Source organism: Mesocricetus auratus, unplaced genomic scaffold, assembly GCF_017639785.1.
Source record: "Mesocricetus auratus isolate SY011 unplaced genomic scaffold, BCM_Maur_2.0 Super-Scaffold_100676, whole genome shotgun sequence".
Classification (NCBI taxonomy): domain Eukaryota; kingdom Metazoa; phylum Chordata; class Mammalia; order Rodentia; family Cricetidae; genus Mesocricetus; species Mesocricetus auratus.
Genome location: NW_024429266.1, coordinates 166,215,585 through 166,238,966, shown reverse-complemented (window position 1 = coordinate 166,238,966; position 23,382 = coordinate 166,215,585). Strand labels below are relative to the sequence as shown.

General features: G+C 37.0%; 1 long non-coding RNA gene across 1 annotated transcript in view; it reads right to left on the bottom strand.

Moving 5' to 3' along the window:
• Positions 1-11,480: 11,480 nt before the first annotated feature.
• Positions 11,481-23,382, bottom strand: part of LOC110339234 — a 57,096-nt gene continuing 45,194 nt past the window's right edge. Inside the window, exons 6-7 of the long non-coding RNA XR_005873545.1 lie at positions 14,200-14,408; positions 11,481-11,554 (exon numbers count right to left, since the gene is read on the bottom strand). This is a non-coding gene — a long non-coding RNA (uncharacterized LOC110339234). The remainder of the gene's footprint in view (positions 11,555-14,199; positions 14,409-23,382) is intronic.

Here is a 23,382-nt window from a genome sequence, read left to right as displayed (position 1 = left end):
GTTAATTCTCTGGTATAACTGTTTTCCTGTTTCTTCATGTGAGCACTTAGTGCTATGAACTTCCCCGTAGCACTGCTTTCAAAGTGTCCCATAGGTTTGGGTATGTTGTGTCTTCATTCTCATTGAATTCGAGGAAGTCTTTAATTTCTTTTTTATTTCCTCTTTGACCCAGGGATGGTGCAGTTGAGCATTATTCAATTTCCGTGAGTTTGTAGGTTTTCTGCAATTTGTGTTGTTGTTGAATTCTAATTTTAAGGCATGGTGGTCTGATAAGATGCATGGAGTTATTCCAATTTTTTTGTAGCTGCTGAGGTTTGATATGTTGCCAAGTATGTGGTCGATTTTTGAGAAGGTTCCATGTGGTGGTGAGAAGAAGGTATATTCTTTTTTATGTGGATGAAATGTTCTATAGATATCTGTTAATCCCAGTTTGGTCATTACTTCTATTAGACCCTTTGCTTCTTTGTTGAGTTCCTGTCTGGTATTCTTGTCTAGTGGTGAGAGTGGTGTGTTGAAATCTCCCACTATAACTGTGTGGGGCTTTAGATGAGATTTAAGTTCTAATAATGTTTCTTTAACGAATGTGGATGCCTTTGTATTGGGGGCATAGATGTTCAGGATAGACACTTCGTCTTGGTGGGTTTCACCTGTGATGAGTATGTAATGACCTCCTTCATCTCTTTTGATTGTTTTTATTTTAAAGTCTAGTTTGTTAGATATTAGGATTGCTACCCCTGCTTGTTTCTTGGGTCCATTTGATTGAAAAATTTTTTCCCAACCTTTAACTCTCAAGTAATGTCTGTCTTTGAGGGTGAGGTGTGTTTCTTGTATGCAGCAGAAGGAAGGGTTCTGTCTTCGAATCCATTCTGCTAGTCTGTGTCTTTTTATGGGTGACTTAAGGCCGTTAATATTGAGGGATATTAATGACCATTGATTGCTCATCCTTCTTTGATTTGCGATGGTTGTTGTTGGTGGAATTATGGGTGGAATTTCGCCCCTTTGTTCTTTTGGCTGTTGGTAGAGAGGGATTCTCTAATGCTTATGTTTTTCTGGTTGTAGTTAGCTTCCTTGGGTTGGAGTTTTCCTTCCAAAATTTTCTGTAGGGCTGGGTTAGTGGACACATATTGGTTGAATCTAGTTTTGTCATGGAATATCTTGTTTTCTCCGTCTATAGTGATTGAGAGCTTTGCCGGGTATAGTAGTCTGGGCTGGCATCCATGGTCTCTTAGTGTAGGTAGAATATCTATCCAGGACCTTCTGGCTTTCAGAGTTTCCATGGAGAAATCAGGTGTAATTCTGATAGGTCTGCCTTTATATGTTACTTGACCTTTTTCCTTAGCTGCTCTTAATATTCTTTCTTTATTCTGTATGTTTGGGGTCTTGATTATTATGTGGCGAGGGGATTTTTTTGTGGTCCACTCTATTTGGTGTTCTGTAGGCTTCTTGTACCTTCATTGGCATGTCTTTCTTAAGGTTGGGAAAGTTTTCTTCTATGATTTTGTTGAATATGCCTTCTGCCCCTTTGAGGTGGATTTCTTCTCCTTCTTCTATACCTATTATTCTTAGGTTTGGTCTTTTCATGGTGTCCCATAATTCCTGGATGTTTTGTATTAAGGATTTGTTGGATTTAAGGTTTTCTTTGGTTGATAAATCCATTTCTCCTAATGTATCTTCAACACTTGAGATTCTCTCTTCCATCTCTTCTATTCTGTTGGTAATGCTTGTATTGGTAGTGCCTGACTGTTTGTCCAGCTTTTCTATTTTATGCCTTTCTTCAGATTGTGTTTTTTTTAGTGTCTCTATTTCAGTTTTCAACCCTTGCAGCGTTTGCATTGCTTCTTGCAATTTTCTGTTTATCTGTTCGTCCGTTTGTTGCCTTTTATGAATTTTTTGGTTTGTTCTTTCTTCCATTTCTTGCATTTTTTGGTTTGCTTTTTGTTCCATTTCTTGGATTTTGTGCTTTGTTTCTTCTTCCATTTCCTGCCTTTTTTGTTTTGTTTCTTCCTCCATTTTTTTCATTTTTTGCTTTGTTTTTTCTACCATTTCTTGCATTTTTTGCTTTGTTTCTTCTTCCATTTCCTGCCTTATTTGGTATGTTTCTTCTTCTAATTCTTGCATTTTTTGCTTTGCTTTTTCTTCCATTTCTTGCATTTTTTGCTTCATTTCTTCTTCCATTTCGTGCCTTTTTTGGTTTGTTTTTTCTTCCAATTCTTGCATTTTTTGGTTTGTTTTTTCTTCCATTTCTTGCATTTTTTGGTTTGTTTTTTCTTCCATTTCTTTGAGGGATTTTCCAATATCCTCTTTTAGGGCCTCTATCATTTTCATGAAAGTGCTTTTAAGGTCGTTCTCTTCTGCTTCCTTCGCGTTGGAATATTGGGGTCTTGCTGGTGTGGAGTCTCTAGAATCTGGCGGTGTCATATTTGTTTTTCTGTTGCTGACTGTGTTTTTGTATTGTCTCTTTCCCATCTCTTCTTTTAGTGGGTGCAGAAAGAGCCCCTTCCTGGTCTGGGGACCAGAGTTCCCTTTGGTGGGTGCTAGTAAGTCCAGTAATCTGGTGGTTCTTCTATGCCTTGTCCAAATGCTGGTCCGTGGGTAGAGAAGAAGAACAGGAATCTGGGGCGCTTAGCCTCCTACCTGGTCCCCTGGACCCTATGCTGGGTCCTGTTGTAAGTGATCCGGAACAGCTACTCCCCTGGTCTCCCTGGCTCCTGTAGTTTCCTGGTCTCTTTGGTGGGAGAGAAGATCTGGAGTCTGGGGTGCTTGGCTCCCGCCGGGATTGGGAGCTCTGTGCAGTTCCCAGGCGATCTGCAGGCTCTGGAACACAGGCCGGGAAGCTGGCCTGTTTACCTGATGATGCCAGAGGGACAGCTACTTCCCTGTACTCCCAGCCTCCTCTCCTTTCCTGGAATCGTTGGTGGGAGAGAAGATCTGGAGTCTGGGCTGCTTGGCTCCCGCCGGGATTGGGAGCTCTGTGCAGTTCCCAGGCGATCTGCAGGCTCTGGAACACAGGCCGGGAAGCTGGCCTGTTTACCTGATGATGCCAGAGGGACAGCTACTTCCCTGTACTCCCAGCCTCCTCTCCTTTCCTGGAATCGTTGGTGGGAGAGAAGATCTGGAGTCTGGGGTGCTTGGCTCCCGCCGGGATTGGGAGCTCTGTGCAGTTCCCAGGCGATCTGCAGGCTCTGGAACACAGGCCAGGAAGCTGGCCTGTTTACCTGATGATGCCAGAGGGACAGCTACTTCCCTGTACCTCACTCCTCAGTTTTAATGTGATATATATTTGTATTATTTCCATTTTCCTTTCTTTGGCTCAATCCTACCCTACCAGACTTAATTTGGGAATTTAATTAAAATCAAGCAGAGAAATATGGCCAAGTACTTATATTTCACTTAGTCTTATTGCTACCACAGTCTCTCAACAGGTAGCCTTGGATTTTGAGAGAGAAAGGACTTTGAAGGTAATGTGCATTGGTTTTGAGATTTGGTTATCACCCTCTACTTTTCTTAATGCATATCAAATCTTTGGATGAGTTGTTTAGTTTTTCTGATTTTCAAATCCTTTTCTTGAAGTGGGGCCATAAGTCCCATAAGCCGTGCCTCATAAATTGTCATGATGGTGGCTAAAATGTAGCCAGAGTAGAGTCAGTGAAATGGCTCAGTGGGTAAAGGCATTCATTGCCACACTTGAAGACCAGAGTTCAATCCTGGGGACACATGTCATAGAAGGAGAGAACCAAATGACTGTTCAGAATAGTCTTTTGATGTCTACATTTGCATATAAACATGCATATTGACACACACACAAACACACACATGCGCACACTATACACACATATTTATGGGGAGGGAAGAAAAACAAGGAAAGAATAAATAACAAAAACATGATCAAATAAATATTGAGTTTCTGACAGTTTAATCACGGATTGTGATTTCATCCTACACTTTAATCTCTGTACCTGGAAAATTCAGGGCATGGCATCATTTCCACAGAGCTAGCGACCAGCATCAGCTAGCAGTATGTGTCCTGTTTAGACAAGTAATGGTTCCCACATTCCCACTGTCATTATGCATGCTATTAACATTACTTCCTTTCTCCTATGAATGAGTTATCATCATGAAAATTCACAAAGAGCTATTTAAGACAGTGCATTTTAGAAAATTCAAGTATTTATAAAAATATTTTAATAATTTAAATAATAATCCTGGAGCACAATAATTGGGTTAAAGTCTGAAGCCATAACATGAATCATTGTTAATACATAATTTCTGTGTTGGAACATTAAATATGCTCAATATGGAGAAGACTCTATACTGACCATATTACTAATGTAAAGCAGGCCCAGTGAGGGCAGGATCTTAGTGACAGGGACAGAACTAGGCATGTAACAGGACAACCTCATTGACTGTTTAATGCTTTCCAACTATATTTCTAATTTTTTCCAGTATAATTTTATAAATTAAAGAGATCCTGACACCAAGTCTACATTGAATTATAATCCTAAGGTTAGGGTTATTTATATGTCTTTGCTTCAGTAATAATGTTGAATGAATATTCCGCATTTAAATAATCATGTTCAAGCCTTACTTTGGACTCTTACTTATGGTTACTGTATATTAAATACTAGTTTTTCTTCAATGAAGTCAACAGCTTCCAAATTCCCTATGAATTCACAGATGTTAGTAGATGGCCCACTGTTGTTATTGGTTACTTATTTATGCAGTACTTATCGTACCAACTTCTAGCAGTTCTACCTTGTCTGATCTCTTCATTAGCTCACGATAGAGTTTACTGAATGTTTTTATGATGGGTTGAATGATGTGCACTTGTACTAATTCACAAAATTGGTGACAACTCAGAATAATTCGATCCCACATCTGCTGTTGACAAAGTCTGAGAGCAACAGCAATAGACAATTAGAAATTTGGCTACAAAAAGAAACACACACACACACACATCTATATCTATCTATCTATCTATCTATCTAACTATATATATATATATATATATGATTTCTTAGGCTTGAATTCCACAAATGCAATGCTTTTCCAATCCCTTAAAGATCATATGAGTACCTTGCTCCAGTCACAAGAAGTTAGATGATTCATTAGTGCTACAATCATATTAACACTGGGTATATGCTTGCCTGTACCTCAATATGGAATCAAATTCCTAATACTGGGATATAGGAGTCAAAAGTAGAAGCTCTAAAGAAAACATAGAAACAAGTGTAGACGTATATGAATAAAATGTTTTGTTTGATTTTACTGGAATGAGACAACAGTTCTTTTTCAAGTGGACTGACACTTTTAGGGTGAAGACCTACAGAAGAAATTACTGAATTGAAAATAAATGGGCTAACAATGAGATTAGCTCATTTTATTGATTAATTATGATGTGATTAATTAATAATGGTGAAACTAATCTCATCATTGAGATTCAGTCATAGTATTGAAAGAAAATGGAAGATTCCTTTTCTAACATTTTTTATTTCTTTTTCTTCACTTTTTCAACAGACGAAAAGATGCATTTTAACACTGAAGGTATGTGTGGTTAAATAACATACTTTTCAGTGCCATTACCATGTAAATGGGACCAGGAGTTTTCAAAACTATTGTGACCTATTTTGAAAGAAAATTGTCTCTGTTACAAAATCTTCAGTGGTCAAACCAGGAGATAATTCTACATTCCAAAAAGCTGTAAGAAAGTATTTGGAGGGTTTTGATCATGAAAAATAATAAATGTTTAAGGAGATAAAAATGGTGACTTAAATATCACATAATGTGTTCAAGGAGCAGAAAAATACATGGAATCCATTATAGTGTTGTGGCTCAGTTCAAAATTAAAACATGAAAGGTATATATGTGCAAATAGAAACAAAGTGTTTCAGACTTTAGTTCAATATGGAACTATTTCTTGTTTCTTTCCTTTTCTGATTGTAACTTTTATTTCTTTACTATTGTCAACAAGATCGAGGTAACTTTGAGTCCTGGAAAAGGAGGCAGCTTCAGTTGCAAGGTGCCATCCTCTCACTGTTAAGAATTGAAGCTAGAAAATAAAATCAGAGCTCTAAGTGTAACTGAAGAACACCTTCAGGAAACTTCCTTTAGTAAGATAAATAATACATCAGGGAGATCTAGACAGAGAAATAAATCACATACCTGATATGAACATCACATTGTGTCTTTAAAAAAATACTCCAAATCTTACTGATAGCTGTTACCCAAGAAACCTCACATTATCATTTTTAAATAGAGTAATTGCTAAGGGGAAGATTTTTCCCCTCCCATTGAATCCTGAATAATTTTCTTTTTGAGATTTCCCAAAATGCTAATTTAATCTTAGAGCCAAATGTTGGTGGAAGGATACTACAAGGTTATCTTCTCCTTTATATTAATTTTTTTAGTAACTTCCTTTGTGTAGAGCAACCATTAGTATCCGGGTAACATGAGTCTGGTCTGATGAGTAAATAATCATGTTGCTACTATAGAGTACGAAGAAAAGAATAATAAATAACACTATTATAGGACATATTTACACATCCCACTTCTAAATCTCACCAGGTATATGCCATCAAAAACACATCAGAAAATGAACTCAAATATGTTCATGGAGATTTTTATTGCTAATTTGGGGGTTTCATTTTAAGCATCTTCGTTTTTTGCTTGTATGTGTTTTTGTGGTGTTTGTTGGTATGTGTCTCTATATCTATAACGTCTCCTACTTTTTTCATTGTTTGTCACATTCTATTTTGTTTCATTTGCCTATTTGTTTTCTAAAAAGAGAGAAAGAAGGGCTAAAGTTGGAAGGATGGTAAGATTGGCAGGGTCCAGGAGGAAATAAGATATAGGAAACCATGATCAGAATATATCATATGAAAAATTATTTCCAGTTAAAAATATAATGAAATAGAATCTATCTTTGAGTCAGGACTGCACATTGTTGTTCAAATAGAACAATTTCAAATATAGCAGCAATGGTGCAGAAACAAAACAAGTCACTTTTCTAGCTTCTTGTCCTCTCCACTCTCATACTTGGTACAGCAAGACAGCAGAAATATACTGTGGACTACTCATCAAACAAATAGCATCGATGGCCCTCCTTTCCTCCGAAACATCTAAGACAGACTGTCACTTGGTCAGTTAGGTATGGACAAGAAATCCTGGAAAGAAACTGTGTCTGCAGAGACTAATTGACTGATTAGAACAGTGGTACTATAGTGACACTGTGGAGAGATGAAGGTTTCAGGGCTACAGTCGGCTTATTATATTTTGGGATGGTTTTAGCACCCATAATAGCCATTTTTGCCAAACTTTGTGTCAGAACTAATATTCTGTGAGTAATAAATACCATCCTTTTACAATCTGTTAATTTAGCAAGCCTCTAGCTTCCACCAATCTGAAAGTTAATAATGTCTTCAGATGATATCTTGTATCTATAGAAAAACTTCCTGTCTTACTTTAACCACCTTCTCTGATTTACCCATCAATCTACTTCAGCATGATTTATGACTTTCTCTGGCACATAAGACTGTAAACCTTCATGAGACTACCACATTGGAACATATAATCTGTGGTAAGTTAAATCTGTGTCCCTGGGCCATGGTCACTCAAAATGTTTCCAGAAAAACTATTTCTTAATCTATTTAAGATGGGAGCTGTATGTTTTGTGCTGACATAGGCATGTACTCTTCTCAGCTTCCACCAGCTGCTGTCTACCTGGGTGTCTGCTGTGTTAACAAGTCCTTTGACAATCTCTTACTTCAAAGGACAATTCTCTTCAGTGCCCCCCCTTGAACCTCCACTCCAAAACCCTTTCAACACCATGTCATATAATATTCACTAACATGTCTCTATGTACTTTATTCTGTAAGCAAGCTGCTCTAGTTTCAATATGGGTTGTCCATTCTTACACTCCATTTAAAATTTCATTGCCATTATAAAATATAAAAGGTGAGTTAAGTTGAGATACTTAAAAGGGTGATTTTGGGTGTGCTGTTATAAATGTATTAATTTACTAATGCAATTAAAATATTAATCAACTATAAGATTTAGAGGTTATCTGAGAATGGGTCTGCTATAAAATATGAGCTTGGCTAAGTCTCTCATATGCTTCCTATCTCCCACTATGTGACACACAGAACTGCCCTGTGAATCTCACAGAAAAAAATCTCAAGATGCAGTCCAGAAATCTTATACCAGACTTCCTATCAAAGCAAACCCTTTTGCATAATAATGCAGACAGTGTATAGTGTTATGTTATTAGTAAAAGACAATAGACTAAGTGATATTTACTAAGACTCTACTCTATGCAAGACTTTGAATACACAAGTGAAATGAGCATATTGTCTAACTGCTACTCTGAATAACACAATTAAAAGGCTATCTCTTGACACTATAGGAACACTCACTGTAGTTTAATTTTTGTTGTTGCTTTATTTTTTTCATTTCAGAATAGATATCTTACAGGAGAGGATGAAATTTATATTATATTATATTATATTATAATGGTTTGTTAGGACTGACCAGTTTCAAAGTGACAATTTCTCTAGCTCTTTGGCAGTATAGAAATAAACAGTTAGTTGGGAGGTGAACTTTGCAAAAGAATGGACTGAGCAGAAACACGAATTGAATATGCAGGCTAGAAGGCGACAAACTGTAGCCTTGCTTTGCCACTTAAAACTACATCCTTAAAACATTTGAGGATTAATTTTCTCTGGAGATTAAAATATGTCTATCTATTAGGGGAGTGTATAAATTAAGAAAACACTGAGATTGTTCTTAAAAGAATTTATCCCTCATTGTGGCACACATGTTTTTGTTTTCTCTCCATTCTCACCTCTTTGTGTTTGTGTTAGTCTTGTGTAGCCCAGAATGGCCTCTATCTCCCAGTGTTGCTGAAGAGGATCCTTGAACTCACAAACCTTTGTCTCCATCATGCAAATATTTGGTTACAGGCATGCACTAACATGCTGATCTTCTCTTTTGTTTTTGTAATTATTAGGAGAGACTTTGTAATAAATCAGAGATGTATATCTTTTTGTTGTTATTGTTTTTGATTTTTTTTAGACAGAGTTTCTCTGTGACTTTGGAGGATTCCTGGAACTAGCTATTGTAGACCAGGCTGGTCTCAAACTCACAGAGATCTGCATGCCTCTACCTCCTGAGTGCTGGGATTAAAGACGTGCACTACCACCACTGGGCTTCAGAGATGGGGATCTTTTCTCAGGGTTATTTATAATCACTGCTGAGTGCAGCTTAATAAAAAAGATGGCCTAAAAAATAAGACTATAGATAGATCTTTGAAAATTTATTTCAAATGACAGAGACATGCAGAAAAGACTATGAGCAGAGAAATTTAATAACATGATGAGTTTGTGGAGCATGGCTGCCCAAGTATAGTGAAGACTCAAGAACAGTTGTAATTTTATAGAACAGAATTCAGAGAGAGAGAGAGCTTAAAGATAAATGAAAGACAAATGAAGCAAATGTAGAAATGCATGCAAGTATAAAGCAATTTCCACATAGAATAGGTGTCATAGGGAACTGTTTGCCTATGCAAAGGTTCTGTGTGTTCACATATTTATTCTTGAGAGAACCCTAAGAAAGTAAGAGTTGATAAATGAATTACATCAAGGGAAAATTCAATATATTTACTGAGCTCTTCAGACTAGAATCATACATACTCTCTGACCTTAATGGACACTCTGAGAAGAATTGAAATGCATCATGTATATGATAAATATGTATATAGAAACAGAATACTATACTGAGAGACACAGAGAGAGCAAGGCTACTTCACCTGAGTTATTTGCTCTGTTTAGCCACTAGAACAGGGCAGCTAAGATTGCAGAAGATATAATTCATTCCACTGATATGAAAATGTAACTGAAGGGAAACTATTTTGGTACATTTGAGATGTAAAATTTTTCTGTGGTTGATTGATTTTGTGTCATTTTTATGGACTCCATTTACTATTTTAGAATGAAAATCTTTGTATAAACAAGAATAACCATCTACTGCATATTTTATTTTGTGTGTGGTACAATGTACACTTACTATTTTGCTTGATCAGCATTCATCTCCCCTTGTATCTGGAGACACATAATAAGTTTTGAATGACCACTTATTGTTCATTCTTGGTTTCCAGTCAAGTTGGGACTGGTTATATCTCTATCCTATTGTACACTAGCTGCTCAGATTTCATTTCATTTGTTCAAGTTCAATGAATAAATGAGAGTAAAACCTGAATGTTTTCACCCAGACTCTTTGGAAAGAGATTCTTTCTACTGTTTTTGTTAAACTAGGTAGAAATGGACTTTATGGCATATAAGTTGCCACAGGGACGACTCTTAGTATCAATGAAACAAATCGATGATTATTGAAAACATTGAAATCCATTCTAGCCTATAAACTGGCATGACTATTTCACAGTAATGTAGCCAGTTCAATTTGAATTACTGATATTTGGGAAGCCATTACTAATGCTCTAAGTAGAAATAGAGATTTATTTTCCTAAAACCACAAAATCACTGTCCCTTTCTTGTCTATAAAGTGCCTTCCAACTCTGTAGCTTTATGATCAACCAATTAACTGTATCTCCATCTGTCTGTAGACCTCTATAATATCATAATCATTTGATTTTTAATCAATTCAATTATTTCGCAGCAATAATGATATGTGTAAAAGTGAATTGGTTTAAATAAATTGATAGAATTTTATATTTTGACGAAATTTTCTTCAACACTGAGTATGAAAATGAATTAATTTAAAATGTGTATGTGTAATGAAAGAGTTTGAACAAAGTAAAATTTAGATACTTAGATATTTACTGGCTACGATTATAAATGAAGATATGGAATAAAGTGATAGCATTATACTGATGTAAGTGAAAATACTAGAAAACAGGAAGGTGCTACCTATTCCAAAAAATTTTCAGAAATAGTTTAATATGGAAATCTATTTTGTTTGGTTTGGACATGGGGTGTTATACAGACCTGGCTTGCCTCAAACCTCCTTGAAGTTCTGATTTTAACATCTCCACGTCTCAAGTGCTGTAATCATAAACTTGTTTACATTGTTGAGAGGATTAAACCCAGACTTTCATTCATTGTAAAATAGTACTCTACCTGATTTCTATCCACTGACTATGAGATACCATATCTGTATGTGTGTGTACATTTTTGTAGATGTGAAGATCTGTGTGTATGTGGGGAGAACATTGGGTGACTGTGTATCTTCTTTTTTGGATCTTCTTTGCTTGTTGAGTGAAACAGCAATTCTAGGTCTCTCATTGAACCTAGAGTTTTCCATTTCAGCTAAGATGACTAGCCCCTGAGCTACTGGGGTCTTCATGTCCCCATGTCATAGTACTGAATACTGGATTTCCAGGTAAGAGCTACCACCTCAGACTTCTAATACAAGAGTATTATGACTCCAAATGAATGTTCTCATACTTACACAACAAGCATGACTGACCATTGCTCTAGTACTGGGAACACAATTTCCATAATCTTGCTTTTTAGGTTGTGGGTTATTTGCTGTGGATCAAATGTAACTGCAGAGGTAGAATTAGAAGGAAAAAACACTGGTAGATTGACTGTAACATACACACCGATCAGATTTAATGTTATTAAAATTGAATAACATACAAATAAAATCACTTCATATTATTTGGGAAAACTAATGCGTTCAAGTGACTTTAAGAAAAGTCTAATGTTCGAGTTATATTGATGAGGGAGAATCTACAATGGCTAAATAGACTGCTATGATTTCTGCTAAGTCACAGAGATTACCTAGGGTAACACAGGAAACACTTGAATGAGAATGACTGAAAGATGAACCTCCTCCGTTTTCTGCATGATTTCTCAACTTCTGCCTAATGTTTGACTAATCTCTGCATCTGCTTCCACCAGTTGCTAAATGAACCCTGTCTGGTGGTGATTATGCTAGGGTCCCGAATACAAGTATATAGGAGAGTAGCATTAGGAATCATTTCATTGCACCTTTTTGTTTGTTCTTGTTTTTGTTGTTAATGTTTAGTTCTATCCTAGCTCTCTGAGCTATCCTGACTCTAGTTCCTGGCTCTCCTGGCAGTCTCCGAGTGGGTTTCTTCTTGTGGCATGGGTCTCTGCTGGTCCAGTCCATGGTTGGCCACTCCCATTATTTCTGTACCACCTTTACCACAGTAAGTTTTACAGAGAGGACAAATTATACATCTAAGGTTTTGTAGCTAGGTTGGTGTTCCAATTCCCTCACTGGAATTCTTGTTCAGTTACAAGACATGGAGTATTCAGTCTCCTTATTCCCCATTGTAAAGAGTCTTAGTGAGGGTCACCCTTGTAGATTCCTGGATCCATTACACTAGGTTTCTAGCTCATCCCTAAGATGCTCAGTCCCCAATTCTGGTACTCTCTCCCTCCGTTCTACTCCAGCATGATCCCCCTAGATCCTGACTGCACCAGCACCCAACCTACCTAAAATATCTACTTTATTTCCCCTTAATAGGGAGACTTTCCTTTTGAGCATTCCTTGTTACTTATTCTCTTGGTCTGTGGATTGCAGGATAATTGTCCTTTACTTTACTATTAATATCCATTTGTGAGTGTAAAATTTGTTTGCCTTTCTGGATTTGGGCTACCTCATTCAAAATGATTTTTTTCTAGTCTATCCATTTGCTTAGAAATTTCATACCATTAATTTTTAATGGTGAGTAATACTCCATTATGTAAATGTAACACATTTTCCTTAACCACTCTTTGCTTGAGGAGCATCTAGATTGTTTTGAGTTTCTGGCTATTGTGAATAGAACTGTTGTGAAAACAGTTGAGCAACTGGGTTTTTTTGTGGATGGAATGCCTTTTCCATATTTGTACAGGAGTGGCAAATGTGTGTCTTGAGGTAGGTGGATTTCCAACTTTCTGAGAACTTCCATATTGATTTCCCTCCCACCAGCTATGGAAGAGTATTCCACATCCTCTACAGTATGAGCTATCACTATGTTTTTGATCTTAGCCACTCTAACTGGGATAAGACTGACTATAAGAGTTGCTTTGATTTGCATTTCCCTGATGGCTGAGGATGTTCAACATCTCTTTAACTGCTTCTTGGCCATTTGAGATTCATCTGTTAAGAATTCTGTTTAGATCTGTACCCCATGATTTTTTAGAGGGGAAATCACTCTCTCTTTTTTTGTTTTTTGTTTTTTAGTTTATAAACAGTCATATGATATGTAGCCCATTTTTTATTTTATTTATTTTTCTCTTTTTATTTAAATTAGAAACAAGCTTGTTTTACATGTCAATTCCAGTTCCCTACCCCTCCCCTCCTCCCCTGGCCCCAACGAACCCCTATCCCAACCCTTTCTGCTCCTCAGAGAGGCTGAGGCCTTCCATTTTGCCCCATTTTTTAAAAAATGGATTATGTGGCTTGTTGATGTCTGGTTTCTTGAGTTCTTCACATATTTTAGAAATTATCCCTCTATCAAATGTGGAGTAGGTGAAGATCCTTTCCCATTCTGTATACTGTCATGCTGTTCTATTGATGGTTCCTTTGCCTTATGGAAGCCTTTAAGTTTCATGAGGACTGCTTAATAATTGTTCATCATAGTACCTGCACTATTGGTATTCTGTTCAGAAAATTGTCTCCTGTGCCAAGATGTTCAAGGCTATTCCCCACTTTCTCTTCAGAGTTAATGTAAGTGGATTTAAGTTGAGGAGTTGATACATTTGTGCAGAGTGATATGGATCTGTTTGCATTCTTCTACATTTAGTTAGACCAGTTCCATTTAATGAAGAAGTGTCCTTTTTTTCCATTGTGTAATCTGGCTTCTTTGTCAAACTCAGGTGTCTATTAGTGTGTAGATTAATACCTGGGTCTTTGATTCCATTTTATCTATAAAGCTGTCTGTTTTTATATCAAAACCATGTAGTTTTCATTACTATAGCTCTGTAATAGAACTTGTGATCAGGAATGGTAAAGCCTCCTGAAGTTCTTTTTAAATTATTATTATTCATGTATTTATTTTACATTCCAGCTGCAGCCTCCTACCATGCTTCCTTCACAGCCCTCCTCCTCCCTTACAATCCTCTCCTTCTCCCATCCGCCCACTCCCTTTTCCTCTGTTTCCATCCAAGAAAAGACAGATCTCTCATGAATATAAATAAAATGGTGTATCAAGTTGCAGTAAGACTAAGCACCTACCTATTCATTAATGCTGAGCAAGGCAACTCAGTATGAGTAGGGTGCCAAAAGCCAGTACCAGCATGACCTCTGGTAGAGCCGTGGGTTTCTGGGTACCTGTATGACCTCTAGAGTTCTGGATGGAGGTATGGCCTCTTGTGTTCCAGGTCACATGGGTTTTGGGGATAGAGCAAGGAGAAATAGATGCCAGGAACTAATCAAATTGAGAGCTGAAATTAATAATGTAGAAACAAAGAAAACAATACAAAGAATCAGTGAAACAAAGAGTTGGTTCTTTGAGAAAATCAACAAGATAGATAAACCTTTATCAAACCTAACCAAAAGACAGAGAGATCACATGCTAATTAACAAAATCAGAAACGAAAAAGGTGACATGACAACAGACACTGGGGAGATCCAAAGAATCATCAGGTCGTACTTTGAAAACCTGTACTCCACTAAATTGGAAAATCTAAAGGAAATGGATGATTTTCTGAATAGATATCACTTACCAAAGTTAAATCAAGAACAGAAAAACAATTTAAACAGATCATTTAAAAATTTAATATAAAGTTCTAGTCCTTGAAAGTAACTATTACAAACTGTTTATGATAATTAAGAAATGATGGTTAGTATTTAGTCACCTCTAACAATCAAACTTGTAGTCATGTTAGGTATGCTTTCATAGTTGAACAGGGATATATTTCAGATAGAGAGGTGGTCTTCAAACACTTCAGAAATCAACAGAATATAGTATTTAAGATGTTTTAATAGCATAGTGTTTTTCATGACAATGAGACACATGTGCTTCTGGCAGCCCCAATCTACTTCCAAGAAGCTATTGGACATGGAAGAGCCTCCATATGGAGTTTGCTTGAAATGTGACAAATCTAGTCACGGGGTAAGAAGTTGTCCTTGCCTAATTGTTGACACTATGCTGTTAAAATTGAACAAGAAGGACACAAAGAAACTTGACTGCTGAACTTTGCCAAGGCAAAGTAGACAAGCCTTTCAAGATTCCTACTTCACAGAAAAGTCTGCCAGATAAACTGGGCCTGTAGGCCAAAAATAGATGCTCCAACATTACATGGGAACTTTGGGTGACATTCCAGGCAGGCAGATGTTTGTATTTCTGTAGTTTGCTCAGCACTTCCTTTTACTAGGGTAATATTTTTCCCTTTCAGGTCTCAGATGGGGTTGCAGAATAGACAGTTATAGTTTTACATTTCTGCTTGTTACTAAATTCAGAAACAAAACTCACAAAAGTGATATAAAGTTTATAAAGGTTGAGAGACATAAAAGCTTATGTTGTTTATATAACACATTATTTTCAGGTCTAAAAGGATATTTTTAAGTTGGTAATACAAGTTATGACAGAAAGTGATTTAAGCACAAAACTTTTGATTCACCAAGGCAGGATAAATAAGAGAGTATTTTCTCCTAAACCTGCCAAATTAAAATTATGAATGTAAATCTTGCTTAATATTTGTTCTTATTTTATATAGTTCATAGATGTTAGAGAAAGAGTTTTATTGAACTAAAAGATGTTGGGACAATGTTTTTGTACATTGTCATGTTCTCTGTCCTTCCTCATCTGCTGAAATTCATCTTGTGATTGGTTTAATAAATAGCTCAATGGCCCCTAGCTAGACAGGAGAGGATAACTTCCACTTCTGGGAGAGATGGTAACTCTGAGAAATAATCTGAGGATAGAGATTTGCCAAATGAATGAGGAAGAAGTCAGATGTATGGTAATGATCCATGTGGCAAAATATAGATTAATTTAAGTGGGTTAATTTAAGTTTTAAAAGCTACTTGGGAACAAGTCTAAGCTAAGGCCAACATTCCATAATTACTATAAAGTTTCTGTGTCATTATTCAGGAGCTCAGGGTCCAAAGAAAGACCTGCTATAATAAGGAGTATTAGAGGTCTCTGGATCAGGTCTTACCTAGAGTTCTGAATACAGGTGTGGCCTCTGGTAGAGCAGGGATTGTGAGCTGGGGTTTGGAGATAAGGGGAGAAGTTGCTGTTAGGTAAACTGGGTTGTCTTTGAGGAACCATTTTAGATATTTGGGTGGGATCTTACTTGGGATTCTGAATACCAGCATGCCTTCTGGAAGAGCAGGGGTCATGTGTCAGAGCTTTTGCTAAGGTGATATTTTTATTTTAATAATTTATACAGCATCATCTGGATGGCTCCTTTGAAAAATATTACAGATGAGAAGTTAATTTGGAATAGCAGTCTCATTATAATAGTTTTGGCTTGAATCATGTTAACAATATCTATAAGTGCTTCATTATCCTAGACTGCAGTGATCCATGGAGGCTGTGAACAAACCTTCTGAAGGTATGTGTATCTTTATGTAGTACACAATCAGGTTCTGAGGGCATATGTTTGTAGAAACCATTGACAAACAGTCTCTCTGCATAATATGAAGTGTAAAATATGAAGGATGGACCTTCCTGCTGAGACCTTGAGAGCAAGAACAGGTTATACTAGGACTTCAACTAAGCTAATATCTGTCTGCTGGAGTCTTAGGATGTACCTCAGACTGGAAGCTGTGGCATATACTCTTCAATAATTCTAAAGGGTGATTTTAAGTGATCCTTGGACTTGTTACACTGGCAGCCATTTTAAGACAATTTTATATCTATAAATAGCCTCTATAAATCCTAGAGGACATGCACAAATATTTCTAGGGCTTTGGCACCATGATCTATGGTTCTATGAATGTAGGCTCAGAGCAAGAGAGAGACAGAGAAAGATGTGTGTATGTATGTGTGTGTATGTGTGTGTGTGTGTGTGTGTAGAGAGAGAGAGAGAGAGAGAGAGAGAGAGAGAGAGAGAGAGAGAGAGAGAGAGAGAGAGAGATCTTTGACAGGGCATGTGAAATAATGTTTGCATCTATCTTTCTGGTCTCCATGGTGATTGTGCTGTAGGCTGTATAGAATATCTCCCATAACTCTACCACATGTGACCTAGGACTGTGGCATTTGGGAGCTATGAAGCTAAGTAGATTGCTTGAGTGACATCAGGTGTTTTTTCACCATACTACATAGCTGATACTGGGTAATATAATAAGCAGGGTGTGGTGGTTTAAATAGTATGGCCCTCATATACTAATGTGTTTGAATGCTTAGCCCATAGAGAAAAGTACTATCAGAGGTGTGGCCTTGTTGGAATAGCTGTGGCCTTCTTAGAGGAAGTGTGTTCCTGTGAGGGTGGACTTTGAGGTCTTATATGCTCAAGCTATACACACTGTGGAACACAGTTTTTTTTCCTTTTGCTGCCTGCGGATCAAGATGCAGGACTCTCAGCACCATGCCTGCCATAATGATAATATACTAAACCTCTGAAAGTATAAGGCAGCCACAATGAAACATTTTCATTTATAAAACTTGAGTAAAATGATAGACTCTAGACATCCCCTATGTGGAAGGATTTGGCAATAGGGTGGGAGGGAGGGTGGAAGGGGTGTGCGGGAGGAGGGGAGGGAGAGGGAACTGGGATTGACATGTAAAACAAGCTATTTAAAATTAAAATAAAAAAATCTCAAAAAAAAAACTTGCTGTTGTCATGGTGTCTCTTCGCAGCAATAGAAATTAAGACACAGTGTCACTAGAAAAACATAACCATCTAACAAGTAGATCTATTAGATTGGCCCAAAGGATATGTGCTGAGTAGTACAACACTGGCTGTTTACACCATGGAAAGGCTACAAATAAAGTAGACAGTTTATGAGGCATCCACCTGCAATTTTCATCTGTCCATGTTGGCAAATTTATTTGTTTAAATGTTTTGTTGTGTATCAGTAGAATCCATTAGTACTTTCATTGTCATAAAAGAAAAAACAACACCAGGTTGAAAAATTACCATAGGCTGGTGGTAAGACACATATCGTATAGAATTTCAATAGCTAGAGGTCAAAATATAATATGTGTGGCTAATAGGGATATGGATGATGGTGTGAGACGATAGAGAATTTGATACAAACTTCTAGTGCCCTGTATTTTGGCATGCAGTTTTCCGGCATTAGGGAAAGGCACTCAATGTTCGTGTAGACTAGGACACAGGGAAAGAGATCCAGATGAAGTTTAACAGTCTAAAGACAAATTTTATGACAAAGGCATGAAATTTGTTATTAAGTTGTAGAAGAGAATGATGTTCTAAAAAACCTGAATGACTTCAATCTAAACCATTAACAGGTAAATGGGAACACCCTAAGCCTGTGAGAATTGCTAGGTTTATGACATCATTCAACCTTTACAGAGGCAAAGCCAATAGGAAAGAAGCCTTAGTAGCAACTGCTACTAAGACACATTAAAATTGTACATAATTATTTAATGCACATTAATAATCTTAGGAATATATAATTTTTAGGTGACAGATACTATTTTTACAGCTGTTTTCTAGTGAAAGAATAAGTTTCTCTTCATTAAAGACTAATGAGTGACATTACACTTAAGTATTCACATTAGATATGCTTCTTTGAATTTAATGATGGGGCAATGAGGCCTTTAATTAAATACTCAAAATTCTCTATAGGGAGAAACAAAATAAATTTATCTATAATTTAAAAAAATAATGGGATCCATCTGTTATACAATCTGATTTTTAAATTTTTGGATACTTAACCATATTACCAGTGCTACTCTGAAAGCTAAGTTCTTGCTATCATAAAACTTATTGACACCACAGAATACAAAATATGGTAATTTGCATTTATTTGCTATGTTTTGCTTCTACACCTTTTATATTCACTTTGGAGTAATCAAGGATTCCCCAAAACCCATTGGTTGTTCTTTAATTTACTGTTATAGTTAGCTACAATATTCCACAATAGTAGTGAATCTTAAAGCAATATCTGAAAGAAAAATGATCATAGCATTAAAGATTATTATCTAGAAATTGGATTATAACCTATTCCTTAAAATATGACCTTCTTAAATTGGTTTTTCCTACTTTAGATATAGAAATATTCATTTACCCTGTGCACAAGTTGATTATGTATTTATTAAAATATAATTAAAGTTATTAAAATTAAAACATTTAAATAAAATGCAACAAAGCTGGTAGATTTTTAGAGGAAGGTATATGTAAGTAAAATTCTTCCACAGATAATGCTACTTTAAAAGAATTTAGGTTCTTAGTAAAACACAGCAATGAAGAATAGAATAACTAACAGTACAAGCAGTCAGTAACCTCAGATATTTACTTAGAATTTCACTTTGTTCTTATTTCCTGATGTTGTTACCTTTATCTAAGGGTTATCACTGCACAAATATTGAAGAACAAAGCATAATGTCCTTTTTAATAATGATAGGAATGTTTTGTTGGATGTGAAAGGCAAAAATGTAACTCTCTGTAGTCCATTTTGATGGAGCTATGATAAAATATTCCATTAGGGAAAGGTTTCTAAAACCTGCGGATGTGGGATTAGATAAAAGCAGATGATACTCAGAGAGGATGCTACATAGCTCAAGTGAGAATGCTAATTATTGGTGCATGATTGTTCTAGTTTTTATGGAGATCAAGTCTAATCTATACCCTGCTTGGAGAGTTTTGATGAGAATTTCTAGCGAATAATGAAGAGAGAAGGTGATTTGCAGCAGAGAGATTCAAGAATTTGGAAGAAAGGACTTTTCCCCAAGGAAGACAGAAAACATTATTTCTGAAAGTGGCATATTTGAGTTATACAATGAATACTATAGCCTCTTCACTTTGTGTATACTGGAGAACTATATCGAAGTACTGTGATTACGTTACTATGAGGTATAAAATAAAATCTTAAAGATAATTCACTTAAGAATAAGGTAGATAGCTGACTTAATATCAGTTTCAGTTACCTTAGCACAACATTTGTGTTACATTAGACACACTACCCAATAAAATATGAATGCAAAATACCTGGCAGGGGTACATTATAGTAAATGGTAGATCAACATTACCAGAAACATAAAATAGCTTTAGATATTATAGGTTTCTTTTTATATGTTATGTGATTAAAACATTTTTATATACACATATATGCATTTATCTTGGAAACTTCACTGCTATTTGGAATTCATGTTTTTGATTATTATTAGTTTTCAAACATGATTTTTTCAGCTAACTTATTTCCATCATGAGATCAAAAACAGTAATTTAATTAGCAAGCTTAAATATCCTAGACAATTAAACTTTTTACACATAAAATAAGTAGATACCAGCACCCATTCTGGGCTCTGCCCACAACTCAAGTGGAATTCCACTGTCAGTCTACTGCTCTGGAGCAGATGAATGACATGCCTGCCGCTGGACTGCCACCACCACCCCGGGGATTCTCTTCACCCCGGACCCACTCTGTTGCCCAAGGCCCAACTACTTTCATCTTATCACCATCGTCAAGGTCAGCCCTTCCCTACAACTCCATCACAATCCATACGTCCAGGTAACATTCACACCTTGGCTCCATATTCTGGTATTGTATAAGAAAACACCTTCTGGAGGAATTACTAGTCCTGATTTCAAGGGCTACTACAGAGCTATAGTAATATAAAAGCATGGTCTTATAATTTAAAAACCCACAGGTTGATCAGTGGACTTGAATCAAAGATACAGATGTAAATCCACATACTTCCAGAAACCTAATTTTTGTCAAGCCAAAGTTATACAGTGAAAAAGAATAAGGGATTAGGAAGATTAAGTTGGGAGATAAAAAGAGGAGAAAAAGCAAAGAGACACAGAAATAGAGGGAGCCATTAAAAGTTTAAAGAGAAATCTGGCACTAGGGAATTGTAGACATCCACAAGGATGGCCTCAACTAGGAATCTAAACAATAGTGGAGAGGCTACCTTAAATGTCCTTCCCCTATAATGAGAATGATGACTACCTTAAATACCATTCTAGAGCCTTCATCGAGTAGATGATGGAAGCCAAAGCAGAGATCCATAGCTAAGTACTGAGCCAAACACATGGAGTCCAGTTGTAGAGAGGGAGGAGTCACGAACAAAGGGGTCAAGACCAAGCTGGGAAAACCCACAGAAACAGCTGACCTGAGCAAGTGGGAACTCATGGACACCAGTCTGACAACTGGGGAACCAGCATAGGACCAAAACAGGCCCCATGAATATTGGTGCCAGCTAGGAGGACTGGGCAGTCTATGGGGTCTTTGGAAGTGGATGTATCCCTAGTGCACAAATGGATTTTGGAGGCTCATTCCCCCATGGAGAGATACTATCTTAGCCTGGATACATGGGAGAGGGCCTAGGCCCTGCTCCAAATGACTTGACAGATTTTTACGAACCCTCCTAGAAGGCCTCACCCTCCCCGGGGAGTGGATGGGGAGTAGGAGAGTTGGTGGGGAAGCATGGGAGGATGGGAGGGAGAAGGAAGTGGGATTGATAGGTGAAATAACATTGTTTCTAATTTAAACAAGATTTATTTAAAAAAAGAAAGCAATCTTTAACAAATGGTGCTGGCATAACTGTATGCATACATACGGAAGAATGTAAATCAATCCAGGTCTGTTACCCTGCACAAAACTCATGTCGAAGTAGAACAAAGTCCTTACCATCAATCCAGTTACATTGAACCTCATAGAGGAGAAAGTGGAAAACAGCCTTCAAGACATCAGCACAGAAGACAACTTTCTGAATAGAACACTGGTAGCACAGACACTAAGACTGACAATACATAGATGAGACCTCATCAAACTGAAAAACTATAAGGCAAAGGACACTGCCAATATGACAAGTTTGGAAAAGTTCTCCACCAACCCCAAATCCAATAGAGGCCTGATAGTCAAAATTTATAGAGAAGTCAAGAAAGTAGACATAAAAAAAAAAACCAAATAATTCAATTAAAAATGGGGTAGAGATCTAAACAAAGATTTCTCAACAGAAAAATATTATATGGCTGAGATACACTTAAAGAAATCTTGAATTAATTAGCCATTGGGGACATTCAAATCAAATAGACTTGCAATTCCATCTTACACCAGTCAGAATGGCTAAACTCAAAAGCACTAATGACAGTTTATGCTGGAGAGAATGTAGAGCATGGTGAAGAACATATCTCCCCTGCTACTGGGAGTGCAAACTTGTACAGTCACTTTGAAAAACAATATTGAGGTTTCTCAGAATATTGAGAATCAATGTACCTCAAGACTCAGCTATACCACTCCTGGACATATATTGAAAGTATGCTCAATCATACCCCAAGGACATTTGCTCGACTTTGTTCATAATAGCCAGAAACTGGAAACAATCTAGATGTTCCTCAACCAAAGAATAAACAAAGAAAATGTGACATATTTACTAAATGGTTAAAAACAATGACATCGTGAAATTTGAAAAATAGATGGAACGAGAAAAAAAAAGCTCATCCTAAGTGAAGTAATCCAGATGCAGAAAAACAGACATGGTATGGACCCACTTATAACTGGATATTAACTCTATAAAGTAAAGGGTAAGCATGCTATGATCCACACACCCAGAGAAGCTAGGTAATAAAAAATACCCCAGTGTTACCCATGAATTTCCCAGGAAAGAGGAAATTGAACAGATCTCATTGGGTGACCTGGGGGCAGCTGTAGAAGGAAATATACGGGATATGGTTGAAGGTGGATAAGGGGGAGAGTACTGAAAGAAATGAATGGAAAGGGGGGGCATTTTGGGCTCAGGTAGAAAGCTGGCCCAAGATAAACTCCCAGGAATCTCAAAGGATGACCTCAGATAAGCCTCCTTGCTCTGGTGGATGCATAGCCCAAACTTGCTATCTCCTGTGACAGGGCAGGACATTCAGTGGAGGGGTTGGGGTGCAGGTCTAACCACACAACTTTTGATCTATAGTTTGTTTTGCCTATGGGGTATGCATAATAAGGGTGGCAAGGAGATTCTGAGAGTGGCCAAGCAATGGCTTGTCCAGTCTCAGATCTATATCAAGAGAGTGAATCTACTCCTGACACTGTCTGAATTGTCAGGATCCAGAGTCTGCATTGCTCAGACACCTATGATAGAACCAAACAGTATTGGAGAAAAAATGAATTTAATGGTGCTTTGTTATACTCTGCTATACTCAGAGATTGGTGACTATATTCTAATTGCCATTAAAGAACCTTCATCCAGTAACTGATAGAAACTGATAAAGAACCAAGCCTTGGGCAGAGCTCAGGGAATCCTGCTGAAGAGGAGGAGGAGGAAGGACTGTAAGAGCCACAGGA